We start from the raw sequence: 23013 nt of genomic DNA on the forward strand, positions 1-23013 counted from the left end.
CAACTTGCTCTGGAACTTCTTGCTTCTAGATCTGTGAGCCAATACGTTTCTGCTGCTTGAGCCACCCAGTTTTTGGTACTTTGTCGCCCGAGGCCTAGTAATCGGCAGGCCCGTACACGCGTGACTCACGATGTGGCGCACACTGCAGCCTCTTGTGCCACGGAAAGAACAAGCCCCTGTGAGAGTTGTTTTCACTCTGAAAAAAAACGTATTCGCATAAGCAGTTTGAAGCTGCCTTCCTTTCCAAATCCACTTCATTTCCCGGAGACAGCGGTTCTTTGACTAGAGTTTACATTGGGAGGGAACAGCCAGTTTTGGAGAATAAATCTCTTCCACTCTTTGAGGCAGAGGCTCTTCTAAACCAGTCTAATAATAGAACTGGCCTGTTGACAACGGCCATGGCACAGCTGAGCCATCGGAGGTGCTACAAAAATAAAGCCAGATGGAGTTGCCGTTACCAGTGAAGGCTCGGAATCGGTGTTTTTAATGGAGGAAGTGATTATGATTTCTGGAAATGTACTGTTGGTGCTGCCTTTTGATATCCAGTATTATTGGAAAAATAGACCCACTGCTATTTTATAAAGTCACCTTTTGTATAACTTTAGACATTTACGGTTGGTCATGGTTGCACCTGGCTTGGCACGAGGTTCTCTCTATACAGTGGAAATAGTTTTTGACAGTCCAGCTGCTGAGCGGGAGGCTTCCACGGCGGCGCTGCTGTGCGTGGGCCCCTTTAGGAGCACAGAGCGCTATCCATTTCTATTTACAAGAACTTCAGAAGTTGTTCTGTGGCCAAAGGTTTTCTTCCTAGACAAAACAACCCAGATTCTGGCTAACACTTATTGGATTTAAAACATGATTTTTTTAAAAAAGACTTTCTTTATTTATTCATGAGAGACACACGGAGAGAGAGGCAGAGACCCAGGCAGAGGGAGAAGCAGGCTCCAAGCGGGGAGCCCGATGCGGGACTCGATCCCAGGAACCCGGGGTCACGCCCTGGGCTGAAGGCGGGTGCTACACTGCTGAGCCCCCCAGGGATCCTCTTAAAACATGATTTTATAAAATATGATATAAATCCATCACTGGCCAAATATTTGCTATAATCTCTCAACCCAAAGAAAGCCAGAGCTTCCAAGTGATCATAATCTGAGGAATTTATGTATGTACGTAATTATTACAAATCACCAGGAAATAAAATGATCAAAACAAGAGGATGTGACCGCAAGAGGATGTGGTGCACCATTGGTGACACCACGGTGACCCGGTCCTGCTGTTCAGCTTGCCTGTGGACACATTATCTCCTTTCCTTGGGTCACTCCAATTCTCTGTCCAGTGCTTTTCCAAGAGGAGTAGCTTTCCACTGGAAGTTTTAAAACTCTGAATGGCTGTTGAGTAGGCCGATGTCCCAGTCGGTGAAAGGGTAGGGGCACAATGGTCTGACCACTGCGCTGTGGGAGCATTGATCGAAGACTCCAGCATGAATCGTAATAGCCAACCTGATAACAGTAATCCACACGCTTCACCTCAGCACTTGGGAGCACGGGGCAGGGAGAGACGATAAAAACCCTACATTTTCCTCTGAAGGAGGCAGCCATTACACAGCTGATTTCTGCCATGGCAAGCGGGCCAAGAGCGGACAGATTTCCTGATTTTCCAAGAGAGGCCATAAAGATATATTTTCTTTTTAATGTCAAATCTTATGGTTTTTAAATGTTAGAAACTGTATCAGCTTCCCACTGCTGCTATAACAAATTACTACGAACTTAGTGGCTTAAACAGTATGAATTTATGATCTTATAGTTCTGAATGTCCAAAGTTTAAGATGGGTTTCATTGGGTCAAAATCAGGGTGTTAGCAAGGCTCTGCTCCCTCCAGAAGCTCTAGAGGAGAATCCGTTCCCTTACCTTTTCTAGTTTCTAGAGGCTTCCTGCATTTCTTGACTTGTGGCCTCTTCCTCCATATTCCAAGCCAGCTTCACGGCATCTCCTGATTTCTCTGATCTGACCCTCTACTTCCTTCATCACATCTCCTTTCCTGACTCTGACTCTCGGGGTGTCCTCTTTATTTTGTAAAGACCATCGTGAATCTGCTGGGCCCACCCGAGTAATCCAAGGTACCCTTTCCATCTCAAGATCCAGATCCTTAATCGCATCTGCAGAGCCATTTTTACCTGGATGGCAACGTATTGATAGCTCCTGGAGATTAGCACATGGACATCTTTGGAGGGAGGCATTTTTCTGTCCATCTCAGAAATAGATTCATTTCTTCTTTTACAGTGAAGGCCCAAAGAAAACATGCTGTGGCTACTCTTCTGTGATCCTGGTTAAACTGTGGCTATACTATCTCTTAGAGTAAATGTTTGTCCTGTAGAGATCTGTGTATCCAAGTCAACAGTTATACCCTGGATAGGTGAAGAAAGGAATATTTGCAGCTCACACTGACAGGAAGTTCTCCGAGGGGACCTGGACGTGATCATCCACAGCCACCCTGGATTGCTTGCTGTTGGGAAAGAATTTCACAAACCACTATTGAGCAGATCCAGCTGGAACACCTCAGGGATTTATTCTAGATGGAATCACTCAGGGGTGATAAACAACAAGGGAAGAGCAACCACTGCTGTTAAGAATGGGGTTTCTCAAAGGTCAAGATTTGGGTGGCAGAGGTCCCATGAAATGCGGACATTACACAAGAAAGGTATACACAGGGCGAAGGGGTGAGGTTTGGTGAAGGCCTAGGTAGGAACTGCCACAGGAGCTTAAATTTGCTGGCTGTTTTGCCCCTGGACTATTTCTACTGAACTAAATTATTCCTTTCTTGGCTCTGTTCTTTGGCTGCGTTACCTCGGCAATTTGGTAAAGACTCTTACATCATACAGGGTTGTGGAGTGATCCTGTGGGAAACAAATGGGTTGAGCAGAAGAGAAGAATGGCCTCTCTTGTCTGCTGGTCCCATGTGAATTAGTGGCACCCTCCCCAAAAGGGGATTAGGATTGCAAGTCCTAGAAGATTCCTAGCTGCAAAACGGGCCATGCCACATGCCAGATGGCAAAGGACTAGGGAGGAGCAACTCCTGGGCGGATAGTGCAGGAAAGATAGAAAGGACAAGGCCCGTACTGAATATACCAGAGGAAACGCTCTTGGTGCAGAGAGAAGAGGGGGGTGCAGGAGGTGGAGGGGTGAAGCCCACACAGTTATGGCCATTTGTAACACTTGCTGCCCCTGAAGGGATAACTCTCCAATAATCAGACCACTAATTTTTGCCTTTGGCTGATGGTTTGACAGTTTTATATATTGATTTTCTGACAATATTTCAGTGTGCTTTAGGGGACGTCGGAGTGAATACTAATTCATGCCACTGTATTTCATTTCAGATATGACCAGAATAATTTGCTATTCACTTCTAGCTGCGCTCATATGCAAGCTTTCCCATGTCATGGTTTCTTCTTAGTCATTACAACTTTGAGAGCTGTGCCTGCTTTTTCTAGGGAGTAACTTGGGCACAGATGCAACCTGGTACGAGGAATATGACATTAACTGTCCTCATAACAATGATCTGATAAATCAGGTTGCTTTTTTTTAAGATTTTATTTATTTATTCATGAGAGATACAGAGAGAGAGGCAGAGACACAGGCAGAGGGAGAAGCAGGCTCCACGCAGGGATCCTGATGTGGGTCTTGATCCTGGGACCCCGGGGTCACGCCCTGGGCTGAAGGCAGGTGCCAAACCACTGAGCCACCTGGGCGTCCCTCAGGTTGCTTTTCAGCTTTGTGGGCTTGTATGGATCTAAGAAAAGATGGAATTGGTACGGTGACCAAGCAATCTTTTCACATGATTTATGATCTATCCAAGTCAAAGCTGAAACAGGGCAGGTAGGCTCAGTTGGAATTGTGCCTGGCTTGGGTGCGCTTGTCTGCTGGTGAAAAGATGTCTTCTAGCTCACTCCAGGAAGCATTAGACATTTTGCTGAGAATAGCTGCACACTCTGCAGCCACATTGTAAAGAAGGACACTGTCTTCCTCTCCTGGTATGGATACCAGGGTTGCCCGCAATGAAGGAGTAGTATATAGAGTTGGCTTTGATCACATAGCATCTGTGTCACCTCAGGCAAGTTACTCAACTTGTTAAATAAAAGAATAACATCTATGTCACAAGAACCTTATAAGGCCTAAATGGAGTAATGAACGTGAAGATACTCTGTAGTTCTAAAGTGTCACAAAAAGTATTGAGTTATTGTTGTGCAATTTGAATTAGATTTTACCTTTTCTGAATACTGTGTTTTTTGGGAGAAAACATCAAGAATCTCACTGATGATCTGGCCTAGGTACCTTCTAGATGTTTATAATACTTATCTAAGGGCATCTTAGCTAACTAACCTGCCTGAGGCCCAGATGATATTAGTTCAAAAAAATTGTTTTTGAACTTTTCTTCATGGGGAAAAAAAAGAGCCAGAATTAACCCAGAACACCCATATCAAATACCGTATGCCACAGAAAGTAGGGAAAACTCATAAATAGCCTCTGGAGTCTCAATCAGAGGGTGGGGATTTGGGATCCTTCTATACATTGATAATTGTATGGAAGGATGGGTTTTATTAATCTCTGATTTGGCAAACGTCCTCTTACTAAAACAGAGTTAATTGGTTTGAAGGAAACATGTTGACGGCATATTTTGGAAGGAGAAGCAGATTTGGTCACTGACAAAATATTTCCCATACACAAAGGCACTGGTTTACTGGTTGCTGAAAACACCCGGAAGACTTCGTGTTTCACCTTATTATGAACTAGAACAATAGGGTTGTAAAAAAAATTCCAGCTGATTATGAAGCTGGTAAACCATGGGCTACATGCTGTAGCTCTCTCTGAGTTTGGCAAAACCGAGACCACTGTTTCTTGACTCGATGCTGGTTTCTTTGTCAATCTTTCACAATTAATTCGTATTCTCTTCAGGTCATACATCTCTACCTGTTATTAAGCTGATCATTTGACTGATTCAGTTGAATGGTTTGTGTTCGCTCATCTTATTCCGTGGGTTGTTAGGAGGGAGTTAGTTTTGTATCTTCCCATAGACAAAGAGATAAGCCTTCTTGTTGATAGGATGCCCTTCACGGGATCCTTAAACTGTCTAAAGCACAGTCTGAGGCTGGGAGAGTGCACCCTTCCTCACGGGGCCTCCTATTTGGTGGAGATGAAAGTAATTCCTGCACTTCTGTCCTCAGCACTAGAAAGAAGCTCAGTGGGTAAGCCAAGAAGAACACGAATTTTGGAGTCTAGAAAGATGGTTTTGAATCCCAGTTTGCCTTTTTTCCCCCTGGGTAAGCATTACTACACTATTTTATGTCTTGATTATAATAGACCCTCAAGGGAATCACTCAAGGGATACTCTTGAGACACGGAATCCTTAAATACAAGAATACTAGTGGAGCCACTAAAGACGGGAGAGGAAGGTCAGAAAATCTTGTTGAAATGGAGATGCTTGCCCGTAGATCCCACCTCATCCATGGGTTAGCCTCTTACTCCTCTACTTCAGCCTCCAAGTGGGCATCAGTTTCAAGTGAATACATCAGAAAACAGTTAAGTCCTTTACTTTTGGGGTTACTGACCAATAGCCAAGCCCTCCAATGTTAAATCTTTAAGTCACAAGAGTCTAATATAGTACCTACTTCTTTGATTTCTTGTGACCATGAAAAAAAAAAAAAAGAGAACATGACATATAATCAATAAATGTTAGAAACTTTCCTTCCAAACTTTGGAAAAAGGAAACTTTCCTTCCAAATGTTTGCTTGATCAGTGAATGAATTTGGTAAGAGAATTGTTTCTCTGTAGGTAAAGGTGTAATAAATCTAGGGGATCTTTGGACATTTTTTCCTAGAGTTCTTCCAGGTTCATTGAATTTGGGAAAATACTGGCTGGTTTAATACATTGGCTCTGTGGCCGTACAACAGGGAAGTCGGATCCCAGTTGCTCATTCATCGCTCCTCGGCCTTTCCTCAACTCCATTGTCTGGGAGGTAGAACTTGGCTCATGCACAGTATGTGTGTGGGAGGCATGCAGGTTGTTTCTCAAATATATTTTATTATTTTTAGCTGAATTTTGTTTAAAAAGAGATTTTTTTAAAAACAGATTTTATCTATTCATGAGAGACACACAGAGAGAGACAGAGACACAGGCAGAGGGAGAAGCAGGCTCCATGCAGGGAGCCTGATGTGGGACTCGATCCCGGGACCCCGGGGTTCACAACCCAAGCCAAAGGCAGATGCTCAACTGCTGAGCCACCCAGGCATTCCTAAAAAAGAGATTTTAATGTGGCTTAAAAGATGCATCAGAGAATTAACATGAATCTCAGAAATAAATGAAAAAAAATAATAAAAAGCTAAGAGAATTAACGATCACATATTGACTATGTTATGATTCATGTAGGAAGTCAAACTCAGTAGGAAAAGCAAAAAGAAGTTGTCTATAACAAATCATATGTGTCTCTTAATTCCTTTACATACACACAAATTACGTAAAATATTAAAAATATTACTTTTAACGCTTGTGGTTTAAGGTGGCAAATGTAGCTACAGAGAGCAGGGAAAGGGGGCCTACGTTTTATAGATGATAGGAGCTACAGGGAGACCAGAGCTGACTTGCTTGATAGAATGAATCCAGAAAGATTCTGGCCTCAGAGTCAACAGCAAGTAAGTGGGAACTGGGGTTGAAATCAGGGTATTTCTGGGCATTGATTTTGTCTCCTGTCACACTGCCGAATTGCTGTGACCTGGTGCAGTCACTCTGGAAAACTGTGTGGAGGGTCCTCAAAGGGTTAAAAATAGCTCTGCCCTACGACCCAGCAATTGCACTGCTGGGGATTTACCCCAAAGATACAGATGCAGGGAAACGCTGGGACACCTGCACCCCGATGTTTATAACAGCAATGTCCACAGTAGCCAAACTGTGGAAGGAGCCTCGGTGTCCATCGACAGATGATGGATAGAGAAGCTGTGGTCTATGGATATAGTGGGATATTCCTCAGCCATTAGAAACAACAAATACCCACCATTTGCTTCGATGTGGATGGAACTGGAGGGTATTATGTTGAGTAAAATAAGTCAATCAGAGAAGGACAGACATTATATGGTCTCATTTATTTGGGGAATATAAAAAATAGTGAAAGGGAATAAAGGGGAAAGGAGAGAAACTGAGTGGGAAATATCAGGGAGGGAGACAGAACATGAGAGACTCCTCACTCTGGGAAATGAACAAGGGGTAGTGGAAGGGGAGGTGGGCGGGGGTGGGGGTGACTGGGTGACAGGCACTGAGGGGGGCACTTGGCAGGATGAGCACTGGGTGTTATGCTATATGTTGGCAAATTGAACTCCAATAAAAAAAATACAAAAAAAATTAGGGGATTTGCTTGAGGTCTGGAATAAAGCCACTGCCCCCAGTGGGCGCATCAAGCCCTCTCCCCCAAACCGACATGGAGGCAGATGGATGTAGGGCTCATCTCTAAATAAACTGAACAACCCTTGAGGAAAGCAAAGACAACTAACTGCAAGTCCCCTATGGACAAAACATAGGCAGCTTTGCTGTGCTTAGAGGACAATAGGGAAATATTAATAACTTTATAATGTGAAAAAGCAAAAATGTAGCTGATTGGAGAAGGAAAAGCACACATAGAAGGAAAGATAAGAATGCTAATACACTGATAACATCACTGTGGTCATTCATTCATTCACTTGACAAATACTAATAATCCACGGGGTGCAGGTGTTGTTTTAGGCACTTGGGATACAGGGAAAGTAAAACCTCAAACGAAACTCCTTTAGTCTTGGAACTTACATTACGTTATGACATTAATGAGGCTGCTAGAAATACTGCAAAAGCAGTTGGAATAAGAAATAGTCATTTAAATCTATTATTTAAAGGGGACCTGGGTGGCTTAGTTGGTTAAGACTCTGCCTTCTGCTCAGGTCATGATTACGGGGTCCTGGGATCCAGCCCCGCCTCAGGCTCCCTTCCAAGGGGAGAGCCTGCTTCTCTAGCTCCCTCTGCCACTCCCCTTGCTTGTACTCTCTTGCTCTCTCTCTGTCTCTCTGTCAAGTAAACAAATAAAATCTTTAAAAAATAAATATATTATTTAAAGACATAAAGGTAATAGAAAAACTATAAATAATACCATGCATTGAGAAAAGTAGAGTGACTAAGTGACTGGAATTTCAAGTACTTGTAAATGGGATTCATTAGATACTATCTAAAGTGGACAAATCAAAACAGAGATAAAATCATGATATCTAAAAAAAAAAATCATGATATCTAGAATTAAGGAGGGACTTACCAAAACTGACACCAAAAACAACTGAATGGTTTGCCTGTGGGGTGTGGTGTTGAGGATGAGAATAGAAGGATGGGAAGGGTTTTTTTTGTGTCCGTCATGTCCTATTTGCTTAGTTACCATGTGTGTGTATTATATTGATTAGTATATAATTTTAAATTAAGTGACTTCTAAGAACAATTTTAGGCAAAGAATGAGACTCATTTTTCATCCACCAAGTGTTATGAGATTAAGCACAAAGTCATTAGAAATGGATTTTCCTTTTCTTTTAATAAGTGTTTAAAAATAAATACCATTTCATTGTTTTCTCTTGACTGTAATAAATGGTGGGGTTCAAAGAATAAGTTTGCGAAGGTTAGTGCTAGGAATGAAAGATAGCTTGGGCACAGTTCATTTGAGCAAAATAATGCTATCATTTCCCCATTGTTTACCTGTACTTAGCCAGCAGTATTTAGGAAAGTGGAGCTAACATTTACTGAGTGCTTATTTTGTATAAAGCTCTTTGCATATGATAAATCAGTTAACACACTCAACAACCTCATGGTATTGACATTAATGTTCACATCTCATGGTTGAAGGAATTGAAGGGTAGACAAACAGTGAAGCTTGCTGACGGCAATCCAAGAGGTAGGTGGAGAGCTAGATTTCCCACCTAGGGCAAAGCTGCACTCTTTCTTCCCCAACCCTTGGTTTTTCAAGTGCTTACTTTCTTAGAAAAAGGCGAGATTTTGGTAAAATTCCATTGTAAGTTGTACTTCCCATTATACATCAATATTTTCTATGATGTAAATTCCTGTAAGTGACCAGTTTTTCTAGGTACCTATTGATAATATAAGTACCTATCAGCTGCCTAACATCTGAACGTGGAGAAACCTTGTCGAGTTTTATTTTCACCCTCAACCAATAATATCCTTCCTAATATCTTGCTGTATTTTAAAATATTCTTCAATGGTAGTTTGTCCTTGGACAAGTCTTTTGCTCCTTTTTTTTTTATGATAGTCACAGAGAGAGAGAGAGAGAGAGAGAGGCAGAGACATAGGCAGAGGGAGAAGCAGGCTCCATGCACCGGGAGCCCGACGTGGGATTCGATCCCGGGTCTCCAGGATCGTTCCCTGGGCCAAAGGCAGGCGCCAAACCGCTGCGCCACCCAGGGATCCCTCTTTTGCTCCATTTGATGACCAACTTTGCACACATGATTTCTTGTGTTGCTATTATTTGCTGAAATTAAGCCATTGTCCTTCCTTGAGCCTACTAAGTTATCAAAAAGAGCAAGTAGCAAGTTAGAGGCACACAAATATGGGGGACGTAGTAGTAATACTAGTAATCATTCAAAAATAAGCTATCTCCTGTTTGTATACATATTAGATGCCAGATGCTTTGCACGGATCACCTCACTTAATCCTCTCTAGGGGTCTGTGGGGCAGATATTGTGATCCATACTCTACAAATGAAAACTATAACCCATAGAGTTTAAGCAACATGTTCACACTTGTCATAAACAGAGGACCTGGTAGAACTAGGACTTGAATAGTAGATTTAGAAGTATGCTTGTCACGTTTCTGAAGTTGCCTGACATAAATAATTTTACAGGTTCTGACATGTTATCCTTGGGAGGCAAGATAGCTGTTGAACAGTAAAGTTGGAATCTGTGACTTATCTGAAGCAATTTGCCTCTGCCAATGCCACTGAAGGGAAGTCCTAAGTGGGATACATTCTCTAATTTGTTTGGTTCCATGATGTTATTAATGGGTTAGAGATGTTCCTGCCATGCTGTTGCTGCTGCTAATTATTATTATTATTATTATTATTGAATATGCAAAACTGGAAAGAGGAGAAGGAAAGTAAGTGAGAATGAGAGTCTTAAAAAATCTAACAGTTTACAGCAAGGATCTGATTCTCAAATAAGAGGAATTTAAATAAGTGCAAAATTATAATCATCACACTTTTGTCTGAAAAGTTATCTATTCAAGTACAGGAAAGATGCAGCTTTGTAAGACCTCGTACAAAACTCTGGCCTTCTTATCCGTTTTGAGGCTGCATTACCATGTTCACAATGATAGCTCCCAAATATCTGTCTCCAGCCCAGGCCTCCACCTGGCTCCCTCCAGGCCGTATGTGCAGGAGCCCCTTGAATTCCTGTTCTGGGTGTCACATGTCCAGAAGTCTCCTTATACTCAGTATGTCCAAGATTGAACCCTTAAGCCATCCCCCCCAAGCCAGGTCTTCTTCCACTAAACTGAAATCAGTGAATATTACCACCATCTGTTCTGTTAATAAATAAATAATAAATTTGTTGATCCCTCTTTCTCCCTTATCCTCTCATCTCCATCTTTAATTGCTCTCCAGATCCTGTCCATTTTAACTCCTAAGGATCTCAGAATTTGTCATTTTTTTGTCTCCACCACTACTTATTTTCCACGGGACCATATCACAAATGGGATTGGGTCATACATACATTTGCCCTGAGATTAAGTTCCTCCAATGCCTTTTATTTCTCTCCGAAATGATGTCTGTTAGACAGACATCACGCCCATGTATACCTTCTCAACCTCATTTCAGCAATCTCCTCCCTGTTCTCTGTACTCCAGTCATACGGGTTTTCTTTCAGTTCCTTGATCACACTATAGATCTTCCTGCCATAAAGCCTTTGCCGAAGTTCTTCCTTCTGTCTGAAATATTCTTTCCCCTCCTCATTTGGTTAAAGCCTACTCATGCGTCAGGTCTCCCTATTCAGATGGCATTTCCATAGGAAATTCTCCCCAACTCTTTAGGTTGAGATTCTTTAGTCACATATCCTGTTCCAGCCGTTTGGAGCTCTTATCTCAATTTATAATTCATTCATTGGTTTACATAGCACATATTTATTGAATACTTACTATGTACCAGGCTCTGTTCTAAGTGCCGGGGATACAGTGATCAATAAAACAGCTCTCTCCTAAGGATCTTCATGTGGTGGTAGAAGAGGTATACAATAGTCAAGTCAACAATAAAACATAAAGTGTGTCCTTTGGTGAAAGTGCTACAGAGAAAACTACCCCAGACGAAGAGGACAGGAAGTGCCTATGTGTGCGCATAAGTGCATGCTATTTTAAATAGTCAGGGAAACGACAAGCTAACATTGGAACTAGACAAGAGGATGAACCTTGCATATACCTGAAAGAAGACTGCTCCAGGTAGAGGGAGGAGTAAGGGAAAAACCTCTGAGATAGAAGTATGTTCTCCAGGTCTAAAGAGCAACAGGAGAGCCAGACTGTTTGGAGCAGTAGGCATGAAAATAGCAGGAGATGATGATGGAGAGGTGAGGTAGGAGCTTGGAGGTCGGTGTAAGAACTTTGGCTTTCAGTCAAGTATGTGGGAAATAATTATGCAACGTAAGCAAAGGTTGTGATCTGACATATGTTCTTAAAGGATTGCACTGGCTGCTGTGTGGAGAATTAACTCTGTGTGGATAAGGCTGACGAAGGGTGGAAGCAGTGATACCAGTTAGGAACTTGTGGGCACTGATTCACGCAAGATATGATGGTGGGTTGGTCAGGGTGGTGACAGTAGACATAGGGAAATGGTGAGATTCTGGATGTTTTTGAAGGAAAGCCAACAGAAAATGTTGAGAGATTGGATATGTGTTACAGAAGAAAGAAAAAAAAAATCATGAGTTACATTAAGATTTATGGCCAAAGTAACTAGAAGGATAGAGTCATGATTTACTGAGATGGACACGTCCATGGGAGCAGCAGAATTGAGGAAAAAGATCAGGAGTCCATCTGGACATATTAAGCTTAAGATGCCAAGTGGAGTTAGAGAGTAAATAGGTAGTCAGATTTATGAATCTAGAGGTTGGAAGAGAAATCTGGGAAGTGTGACCACTTTATCGTGGTTTGCCTGGGACTGAGGAGGTTCACGGAATACAGAACTTCTGGTTCTAAAGCCTGGGCAAACTGGGGTGGGTTTTTATCCTAGGTCTGGGGTAGAGATATGAATGTGTGGGACTTTGGCATTTGGATGATTCCGCTTGCATGAAGTATCTAAAATAGTCAAATTTACAGAATCACCGATTGACATGGTGGTTGCCAGTGGGCTGGAAGAGAGGAAATGGGCAGCTGCTAATCAATAGGCATAAAATTGCAGTTAAACAAGATGAATAAGCTCTAGAGATCTACTCCACAACATTGTACCTATAACTAACATACTATCCATATTTTACACTTAATTTTGTTTAGAGATAGATCTCACTTTTACTGATCTTACCACAATATAAATAGATAGATAAATAAATAAATGAATAAATAAAAACCTAAAAGAAGCTTAAACTAATATTCTCCTTAACATCTTTCCAAGTTTCTACTTCAGCTAATTTTGCCACTACCTACCCAGGAACTAAGGCCCCCGATCTGGTTTTCGCCTTCCCTTACTTCTACCCTGCCCTCACTCCACACGTTTAATTAGGTGACTGATCTTAACTATTTCTCAGGTGTATGTCCTCTACTCCCTCCCTAGTGCCATTCTTCAGTTCGTGTTCCTGCCGTCGCTCACCTGAACCAGTATAGTCACTTTCTCGCTAGAAATCCTGCCTTGACTCTCTACACCCCCCCCCAAGCTGTCTCCACACTGCTGACAACCACCTTTCTAAAGTTTAAATCTAGTTATTTGCTTCCTGGACTAATACGTTTCAGAAGCTATCTTGTTACCTTCAGAATAAAGTTAAAACCTCTTCTGGCGCAGAAAGTCCTTCGTCACTTAGCCCTCCCCCTTCTCTGGCCTCAGCTCCCGGCCCCACTCCCTTCCGTGACCCTCATCCAGCAGTGACCAGCCATTAACGATGCCCGGCTTTGCAGTCGCCTCCATTCCACCCTGTGTCTGTCAGGGTGTCACAGCTGCCGCTACGTTACTCTCTGTGGTGAAGCTCTGTTCCTCCATCTTGACAACTGAAAATCCTTCTCCTTCATGAATGTTTTCTTGAGGTACCCGTCAGTAGGATGAGCCCTTTCAAGCCACGCTTGCTGCTTCCAGCACTTGCTGCACCGTCTACTCTCGACCAGACCGAGAGTATCTGGGGGCAGCACCTGTGTCTTCTCAGCGTTGTGTCTCAGGTACCTTCTGAGCACCTGGCCCATTACAGGTGTTCAGGGAACCGTTGCAAAGTGAATGAAATTCGTCTGTATTTCCTAATTTCTTCTCATCAGAATTTCTTAAACAGAAAATAGGGGACAGAATCATAGAGAATTTTTGTCCTCACCTGACCAGCGATATGAGGGCTTAGAAGAGAGTAGAATGGGAAAGGGGGAGAGAGACGCCGTGTGGTACGCTTTTGGCAAACAAAAATATTTGTGAGGCTCAAGTGGAAGAGCACGCGGGGAGCGTGGCCTGCCTTTAGTTTTTGCCTCGCTGCTTCCACAGGAGGGGAGTTGCCAAATGCCCAAGAGAGCAAGTTACAGAGAAGGAAAGAAGAGGCAATGAAACAGGGTTCAAGATCCTCGTGTGCACCCGGTTCTGTTCTGTCAGGATCCCCGCTTCCTTCATCAGGTAGTTGGAGCGCTGAGTCATGTGAGGATTGCACAACTAGCTGCGAGGCCGCTTCATGCAAACCTTAGGCTTTCTTCCTTAAAGTGTGTGCAGCTAAAGAAAAGTGCTGACACTCTCTGTCTTACTATTCACGTTGGAATGAACTCAACATAATTTTCAGGCAACAGCTGTTAATAATTACAGAGAAAGCATTTTATGGCTATGCAGCTGGAGCACGTTTTGTGTCTGAGACAATGACGCATTAGCTAACAGCTTCTTTCCCTACTTCACCCGTTTTAATTTTCTTAACTTCAATTGCATTTTTTTTCTACGACAGACACCACACCTAGCACCTGTCCCTTTCTTGTTAGCTCCAGGCTCCACCAAGTCCAGCTCAGAGTCTGATCTTTGGTCTCTGAGCTGTTGACTCGTCTGTCGTTAGCTGTCCGGGACTTGGCAGGTCAGTCTGAAATTCAAAGATAGACAATTGTCTGTGAAACCACCTACTGCCCGCTGCCAGGTTCTCTGCAGCGTCTTGAGAACAAGTGACCTGGGCATTTGTGGGAAATATACTCAGATGGTGGCTGTGGTGTCTCCCCTGTACTCTTGTCAGGAGGGGTGTAGAAGAGAGATATTCAGTTGCCTCCTTTGACCAGGCAATATGTTACTCATGTCCATATATACTAACTTACTCAAGCTTCATTTAAAAAATGCATTATTATCAGATTTTACAGATACAGAAAACAGTACAGATACACAAGCACAACTAGACAGAAAGACAACCAATGGCTTTTGAACCTGGCCTGGCTTCCGTCAAAACCCATGCCTCTTACAACACGTGCATCAAGCTGTAGGTTTATGGTGATTTGCCCGGAGGGAAGAAAAGTCCGGAGGTGTGACTACCTCATCCTACCCCTTGTCCCCTTCTTAATTCTCAGCCTTCAGTGTGTGGCCCTCCACCAGACAGTGGCATCTCTATTGACACTTTGGTAGCCTCTGCTTGCTCTTTCACTCTTCGCTTGCTTCGGCCTTTAACTCCTGGAAGACAAGAACGTTCCGTTGTGTCATAGTATCAGAAAACGGAACGTAGGTTTGCTCTAGGCTCTGCTCCTTCTTCGAGGGACTTGGTTAAGTTCCCAGTCTCTTTGGGACCCAGTTTCCTCATATGTAGAATGAACAGATTAAATGAGGTTGTTTAAGGCTGCTCTGGTAATAATTTTGAACCCTAATTGAGAGTTCATGAAATTTTCCTATTAGAATATAGGAATTATTTGAGCTTTCACTCAAGGAAGTTAAAATTAAAAACTTCTGTTGAGGAAACTGAGGCTCTACAAGAGCAGGTGTACACAGAGTTTTATCCGTGTTTCAGCAACCTGGGCCTCTGTTCATGTTCGTTAGTTCCTTCTGTGCCTCTTTACTTCCTTCTACCACCCTGGCGAGTTCCTATTGTTTCTTCACAGTTTAGTCCATGTGTCTCCTCTTCCAAAAACTGTTTCAAATAACCCTGTTGGGGTAAATTGCACCCTTCCTTGCTCCCTTAGCACATTGTACATAATTTCAACCTCAAATTTATGGCATTTTCTTAAAGGCCTGTGTTTTATTCTGTCTTCTCTATTAAATCATAAGCTACTGGCAGGAATGCACCCTGTTCTATTCATCTTTGTGTCCCAGGCTGTATCATGTGCTCAATAAATGTTATTGGAACCAAACCAAATGGACTGATGCCAAACACTGGACTTTACCCTTGTATTTGTCAAGATATTTTCCAAGTATGTTTATATTCACACCGTCATTTCACAAATAGAGAAACGCAGGCCATATAACCGAGGATAGAACTTCCGAATTTTGCTCATCGCTAGGCTTCTGGGAAGAGTTATCTATGCCCATTTTCCTAATGCCTTACTCACCTTCCACAGCTAAATTCTCTTCAATCCACCACGCCACTCAAGCTCTTCTGGTCATATTACAGAATCCAGCATCAGCCTCCGGTCTTCCACTTACTTGCATTTCCGGAGTCATCACTTTCTCCATTTGAAACTCTCTCTTTCCTTGGTTTCTTTTTTTTTTCAATAAATTAATTTTTTATTGGTGTTCAATTTACCAACATACAGAATAACACCCAGTGATCATCCCGTCAAGTGCCCCCCTCAGTGCCCGTTACCCATTCACCCCCACCGCCCCCTCCTCCCCTTCCATCACCCCTAGTTCGTTTCCCCGAGTTAGGAGTCTTTATGTTCTGTCTCCCTTCTGATATTTCCCACACATTTCTTCTCCCTTCCCTTATATTCCCTTTCACTATTATTTATATTCCCCAAATGAATGAGAACATACACTGTTTGTCCTTCTCCAATTGACTTACTTCACTCAGCATAATACCCTCCAGTTCCATCCACGTTGAAGAAAATGGTGGGTATTTGTCGTTTCTAATGGCTGAGGAATATTCCATTGTATACATAAACCACATCTTCTTTATCCATCATCTTTCGATGGACACCGAGGCTCCTTCCACAGTTTGGCTATTGTGGACATTGCTGCTATAAACATCGGGGTGCAGGCGTCACGGCGTTTCATTGCATCTGAATCTTTGGGGTAAATCCCCAACAGTGCAATTGCTGGGTCGTAGGGCAGGTCTATTTTTAACTCTTTGAGGAACCTCCACACAGTTGTCCAGAGTGGCTGCACCAGTTCACATTCCCACCAACAGTGTAAGAGGGTTCCCTTTTCTCCGCATCATCTCCAACATTTGTGGTTTCCTGCCTTGTTAATTTTCCCCATTCTCACTGGTGTGAGGTGGGATCTCATGGTGGTTTTGATTTGTATTTCCCTGATGGCAAGTGATGCAGAGCATTTTCTCATGTGCATGTTGGCCATGTCTATGTTTTCCTCTGTGAGGTTTCTGTTCATGTCTTTTGCCCATTTCATGATTCGATTGTTTGTTTCTTTGGTGTTGAGTTTAAGAAGTTCTTTATAGATCTTGGAAACTAGCCCTTTATCTGATACGTCTTTTGCAAATATTTTCTCCCATTCTGTAGGGTGTCTTTTAGTTTTGTTGACTGTATCCTTTGCTGTGCAAAAGCTTCTTATCTTGATGAAGTCCCAATAGTTCAATTTTGCTTTCGTTTCCTTTGCCTTCGTGGATGTATCTTGCAAGAAGTTACTGTGGCTGAGTTCAAAAAGGGTGTTGCCTGTGCTCTCCTCTAGGATTTTGATGGATTCTTGTCTCACATTTAGATCTTTCATCCATTTTGAGTTTATCTTAGTGTCTGGTGAACGAGAGTGGTCTAGTTTCATTCTTCTGCATGTGGATGTCCAATTTTCCCAGCACCATCTATTGAAGAGACTGTCTTTCTTCCAATGGATAGTCTTTCCTCCTTTATCGAATATTAGTTGACCATAAAGTTCAGGGTCCACTTCTGGGTTCTCTATTCTGTTCCATTGATCTGTGTGTTTGTTTTTGTGCCAGTACGACAGTCTTGATGACCACAGCTTTGTAGTACAACCTGAAATCTGGCATTGTGATGCCCCCAGCTATGGTTTTCTTTTTTAAAATTCCCCTGGCTATTTGGGGTCTTTTCTGATTCCACACAAATCTTAAAATAATTTGTTCTAACTCTCTGAAGAAAGTCCATGGTGTTTTGAAAGGGATTGCATTAAACGTGTAAATTGCCCTGGGTAACATTGACATTTTCACAATATTAATTCTGCCAATCCATGCGCATGGAATATTTTTCCATCTCTTTGTGTCTTGCTCAATTTCTTTCAGAAGCGTTCTATAGTTTTTAGGGTATATATCCTTTACCTCTTTGGTTAGGTTTATTCCTAAGTATCTTATGCTTTTGGGTGCAATTGTAAATGGGATTGACTCCTTAATTTCTCTTTCTTCAGTCTCATTGTTAGTGTATAGAAATGCCATTGATTTTTGGGCATTGACTTTGTATCCTACCATGATACCAAATTGCTGTATGAGTTCTAGCAATCTTGGGGTGGAGGCTTTTGGGTTTTCTATGTAGAGTATCATGTCATCGGCGAAGAGGGAGAGTTTGACTTCTTCTTTGCCAATTTGAATGCCTTTAATGTCTTTTTGTTGTCTGATTGCTGAGGCTAGGACTTCCAGTACTATGTTGAATAGCAGTGGTGAGAGTGGACATCCCTGTCTTGTTCCTGATCTTAGGGGAAAGGCTCCCAGTGCTTCCCCATTGAGAATGATATTTGCTGTGGGCTTTTCGTAGATGGCTTTTAAGATGTCGAGGAAAGTTCCCTCTATCCCTACACTCTAAAGAGTTTTGATCAGGAATGGATGCTGTATGTTGTCAAATGCTTTCTCTGCATCTAATGAGAGGATCATATGGTTCTTGGTTTTTCTCTTGCTGATATGATGAATCACATTGATTGTTTTACAAGTGTTGAACCAGCCTTGTGTCCCGGGGATAAATCCTACTTGGTCATGGTGAATAATTTTCTTAATGTGCTGTTGGATCCTATTGGCTAGTATCTTGTTGAGAATTTTTGCATCCATGTTCATCAGGGATATTGGTCTCTAATTCTCCTTTTTGGTGGGGTCTTTGTCTGGTTTTGGAATTTAGGTGATGCTGGCCTCATAGAACGAATTTGGAAGTACTCCATCTCTTTCTATCTTTCCAAACAGCTTTAGGAGAATAGGTATGATTTCTTCTTTAAACGTTTGATAGAATTCCCCTGGGAAGCCATCTGGCCCTGGACTCTTGTGTCTTGGAGGTTTTTGATGACTGCTTCAATTTCCTCCCTGGTTATTGGCCTTTTCAGGTTTTCTATTTCTTCCTGTTCCAGTTTGGTAGTTTGTGGCTTTCCAGGAATGCGTCCATTTCTTCTAGATTGCCTAAATTATTGGCGAAGAGGTGTTCATATATGTTTTTAAAATCGTTTGTATTTCCTTGGTGTTAGTAGTGATCTCTCCTTTCTCATTCATGATTTTATTAATTTGAGTCTCCTCTCTCTTCTTTTTAATAAGGTTGGCTAGTGGTTTATCTATCTTATTAATTCTTTCAAAGAACCAACTCCTGGTTCTGTTGATCTGTTCCACAGTTCTTCTGGTCTCGATTTCATTGAGTTCTGCTCGAATCTTAATTAACTCTCTTCTTCTGCTGGGTGTAGGATCTATTTGCTGTTTTTTCTCTAGCTCCTTTATGTGTAAGGTTAGCTTTTGTTTTTGAGTTCTTTCCAGTTTTTGAATGGATGCTTGTATTGCAATGTATTTCCCCCTTAAGACTGCTTTTGCTGCATCCCAAAGATTTTGAACGGTTGTACCTTCATTCTCATTAGTTTCCATGAATCTTTTTAATTCTTCCTTAATTTCCTGGTTGACCCTTTCATCTTTTAGCAGGATGGTCCTTAACCTCCGTGTGTTTGAGGTCCTTCCAAACTTCTTGTTGTGATTTAGTTCTAATTTCAAGGCATTATGGTCTGAGAATATGCAGGGGACAATCCCAATCTTTTGGTATCGGTTCAGACCCGATTTGTGACCCAGTATGTGGTCTATTCTGGAGAAAGTTCTATGTGCACTTGAGAAGAATGTGTATTCAGTTGAGTTTGGATGTAAAGTTCTGTAGATATCTGTGAAATCCATCTGGTCCAGTGTATCATTTAAAGATCTCGTTTCTTTGGAGATGTTGTGCTTAGAAGACCTATCGAGGGTAGAAAGAGCTAGATTGAAGTCACCAAGTATAAGTGTATTATTATCTAAGTATTTCTTCACTTTGGTTATTAATTGGTCTAAATATTTGGCAGCTCCCACATTCGGGGCATATATATTGAGGATTGTTAAGTCCTCTTGTTGGATAGATCCTATAAGTATGATATAGTGTCCCTCTTCATCTCTCACTACAGTCTTCGGAGTAAATTTTAGTTTATCTGATATAAGGATGGCTACCCCTGCTTTCTTTTGAGGACCATTTGAATGGTAAATGGTTCTCCAACCTTTTATTTTCAGGCTGTAGGTGTCCTTCTGTCTAAAATGAGTCTCTTGTAGACAGCAAATAGATGGGTCCTGCTTTTTTATCCAGTCTGAAACCCTCCGCTTTTTGATGGGGTCATTAAGCCTGTTCACGTTCAGAGTTACTATCGACAGATATGTGTTTAGTGTCATCATGATATCTATTCAGTCCTTGTTTTTGTGGATTGTTCCACTGAACTTCTTCTTAAAGGGGAATTTTAAGAGTCCCCCTTAAAATTTCTTGCAGAGCTGGTTTGGAGGTCACATATTCTTTCAGTTCCTGCCTGTCTTGGAAGCTCTTTATCTCTCCTTCCATTTTGAATGAGAGCCTTGCTGGATAAAGTATTCTTGGTTGCATGTTCTTCTCATTTAGGACCCTGAATATATCCTGCCAGCCCTTTCTGGCCTGCCAGGTCGCTGTGGAGAGGTCTGCTGTTACCCTAATACTCTTCCCCATAAAAGTCAGGGATTTCTTGTCTCTTGCTGCTTTAAGGATCTTCTCTTTATCTTTGGAATTTGCAAGCTTAACTATTAGATGTCGAGGTGTTGAACGGTTTTTCTTGATTTTAGGGGGGCGGGATCTCTCTATTTCCTGGATCTGAATGCCTCTTTCCCTTCCCAGATTAGGAAAGTTTTTGGCTATGATTTGTTCAAATACATATTCTGGCCCTCTGTCCCTTTCGGCGCCCTTGGGAACCCCAATTAAAAGTAGGTTTTTCTTCCTCAGGCTGTCGTTTATTTCCCTTAATCTGTCTTCATGGTCTTTTAATTGTTTGTCTCTTTTTTCCTTAGTTTCCCTCTTTGCCATCAACTTGTTTTGTATGTCACTCACTCGTTCTTCCACCCTGTTAACCCTTGTCGTTAGGACTTCTAGTTTGGATTGCATCTCATTCAATTGATTTTTAATTTCTGCCCTATTGGATCTAAATTCTGCAGTCATGAAGTCTCTTGAGTCCTTTATGCTTTTTTCTAGAGCCTCCAGTAGCTGTATAATAGTGCTTCTGAATTGGCTTTCTGACATTGAATTGTAATCCAGATTTTGTAACTCTGTGGGAGAGAGGACTGTTTCTGATTCTTTCTTTTGAGGTGAGGTTTTCCTTCTAGTCATTTTGCTCAGTGCAGAGTGGCCAAAAACAAGTTGTATTGGGAAAAGGAGAAAAAGAGAGGAGACAAAGAAGGAAAGAAAAGAGAAAAAGAAAAAAGAAAAAAGGAAAAAAGAGAAGAAAAAGAGAAAGAAAAAGAAAGGGGAAAAAATGGTGGGGGAATCAGAAATCAAAAAAAAAAAAAAAAAAAAAAAAAAAGAACCACGGGGGAGTATCTTCTGACTCTGTATACTTTAAGTCCCTTGACTTCCCCTGGAACTGGTCCGTCTCGCTGGTCTTCTGGAGGAGGGGCCTGTTGTGCTGATTCTCAGGTGTTAGCACTTGGGGGAGCTGCTCTGCCCCCGCCTGGTGCAGGGCTCAGTGGGGGTTGTTTACCCCGTGAGGCCCCAGGAGGAACAACCTCAGTGGCGGCGGCAGCTCTGCAGCCCTGGAGTCAGCCCCCGCAGTAGCTCCAGAGCTCTCCGTCAGCAGGGCCTGGAGGCTCCGGGGCGGGCCGCTGATCTGCTCAGCTCAGGGCAGGAGCGTCCTCGCTGTCCTGGGCCCTTCCGGCCTCTGCCTGTCCCGGGGGAGGCCGGATCCTGGGCTGTGTCCCAGCGCCCTGTGCTCCCGGGCCTGCGCTGTTGCATTCGCTCCCGCCCCGCAGCCCCCTCCGCGGAGCCGCCCCCGAGCCCCTCCGAGCTGCTCCGGGTCGCCGTGCGCGCTGCAGCCCTTAGGGAGCTCGGCGCACTCTCCCGGGGCGCAGGTGTCCGTTAGTGTCCATGGGAGCCCGAGGGCATCCCCGCCCTCCTGGGTCCTGCTCTAACTCCCTGCGAGCCCCTTTCCGCCCGGGAAGGTTGGTGCAGCTCCTGCTCCTCCGGGACGGGGCTCCTGTCCTGGGGACACTCGCCCTGGCCTCAGCCCGGCTCCTCGCGGGCCCCTCCCCCTTGGAGGCCTTTTGTTTCTTTCTTTTTCCCCATCTTCCTCCCTTGATAGAAGCGCGAACTCTTCTCACTGTAGCGTTCCAGCCGTTCTCTCTTTAAATCTCAGGCCGAATTCTTAGATTTTCAGGGTGATTTGAAGGTTATCTAGGTAATGTGGTGGGGACAGGTGACTTGGGGACTCTACTCCTCCGCTGTCTTGCCCCTCCTCCGTCTTTCCTTGGTTCCTGCCACATAGAGCCCAGTGTAACACTCTCTGGGGTTCTTTCCACCCCACCCGGCCCACCCTCTCATTGCCCTTTGCTACCACCTCCTCCTCCAGGTAGCAGTTGGAGTTGATTTTCTTCAAAAATCAGTCTTGGACCTTTGTTTCTTTCTCACCCTACATTCTTTCCTGTGATGTCTCATCTACTCCCAGAACTTAAAAAACCACCACTATGTGTACAGCGGCAACTCAGAGATTGGTTTCTTCAACTCAGCTCTCCCTTCCTTGTGAGCTACAAAATCATATATACACCTATCGGCTGTTGCCCCTTGGTTGCCTCTGATGCATCTTGATTTAAACATACCCAAATCCAAACTCATTTTCTTATCCCTCAAACCTACTCTTCGTCTGGTATTCTCAACCTCTTATCCTCCATCCTCCCAAGTGGTCATGACAGGAAGGCTGATGTTACCCTTCTTGACTATTGTTTTTTTTTTTTTTTTTTTTTTTTGGTAAATAACTGTCAATGCCCCCTGGTAGCTGAGTCTTGAACCCGTCTATCTCTTCAGTCTTGAATTCGCCACTCTTCTGGCTCAACTGCCCCTAGCTCGTGCCTCACCTAGAACAATAGCTTCCCAACTGGGCCTTTACTCAGACCAACTCCTACCATCTTCTTTTTTTGCTCATTTCCTCCAATACTTTCTACTTTTAGATCAAGAGAGTATTCTTTTAAAAATGAAGTTTTATTAATGTTATATCCCTGCCTTTCACTTTAAAATGTTCTTCATTTCTTTTAGGATAAAGGAGAAAATCCTCATATGGCTGTTAAAGGCCCTGTATGATCAGCTCTTACTTTTCCATTTCTCCAAACTTTTCCTATTTGGACCATAATCACAATCATAACTGTATCATTATTTGTTTACTCCTTTTTCACTTTTCTTTTAAAAATATCTTCCCCCTTAAAACGTAAATTCTTTGAGACTAGTGTCCAAGTCTGTTCTGTTGATC

This window comes from Canis lupus, chromosome 36 (genome assembly GCF_048164855.1).
Source record: "Canis lupus baileyi chromosome 36, mCanLup2.hap1, whole genome shotgun sequence".
Taxonomy (NCBI): domain Eukaryota; kingdom Metazoa; phylum Chordata; class Mammalia; order Carnivora; family Canidae; genus Canis; species Canis lupus.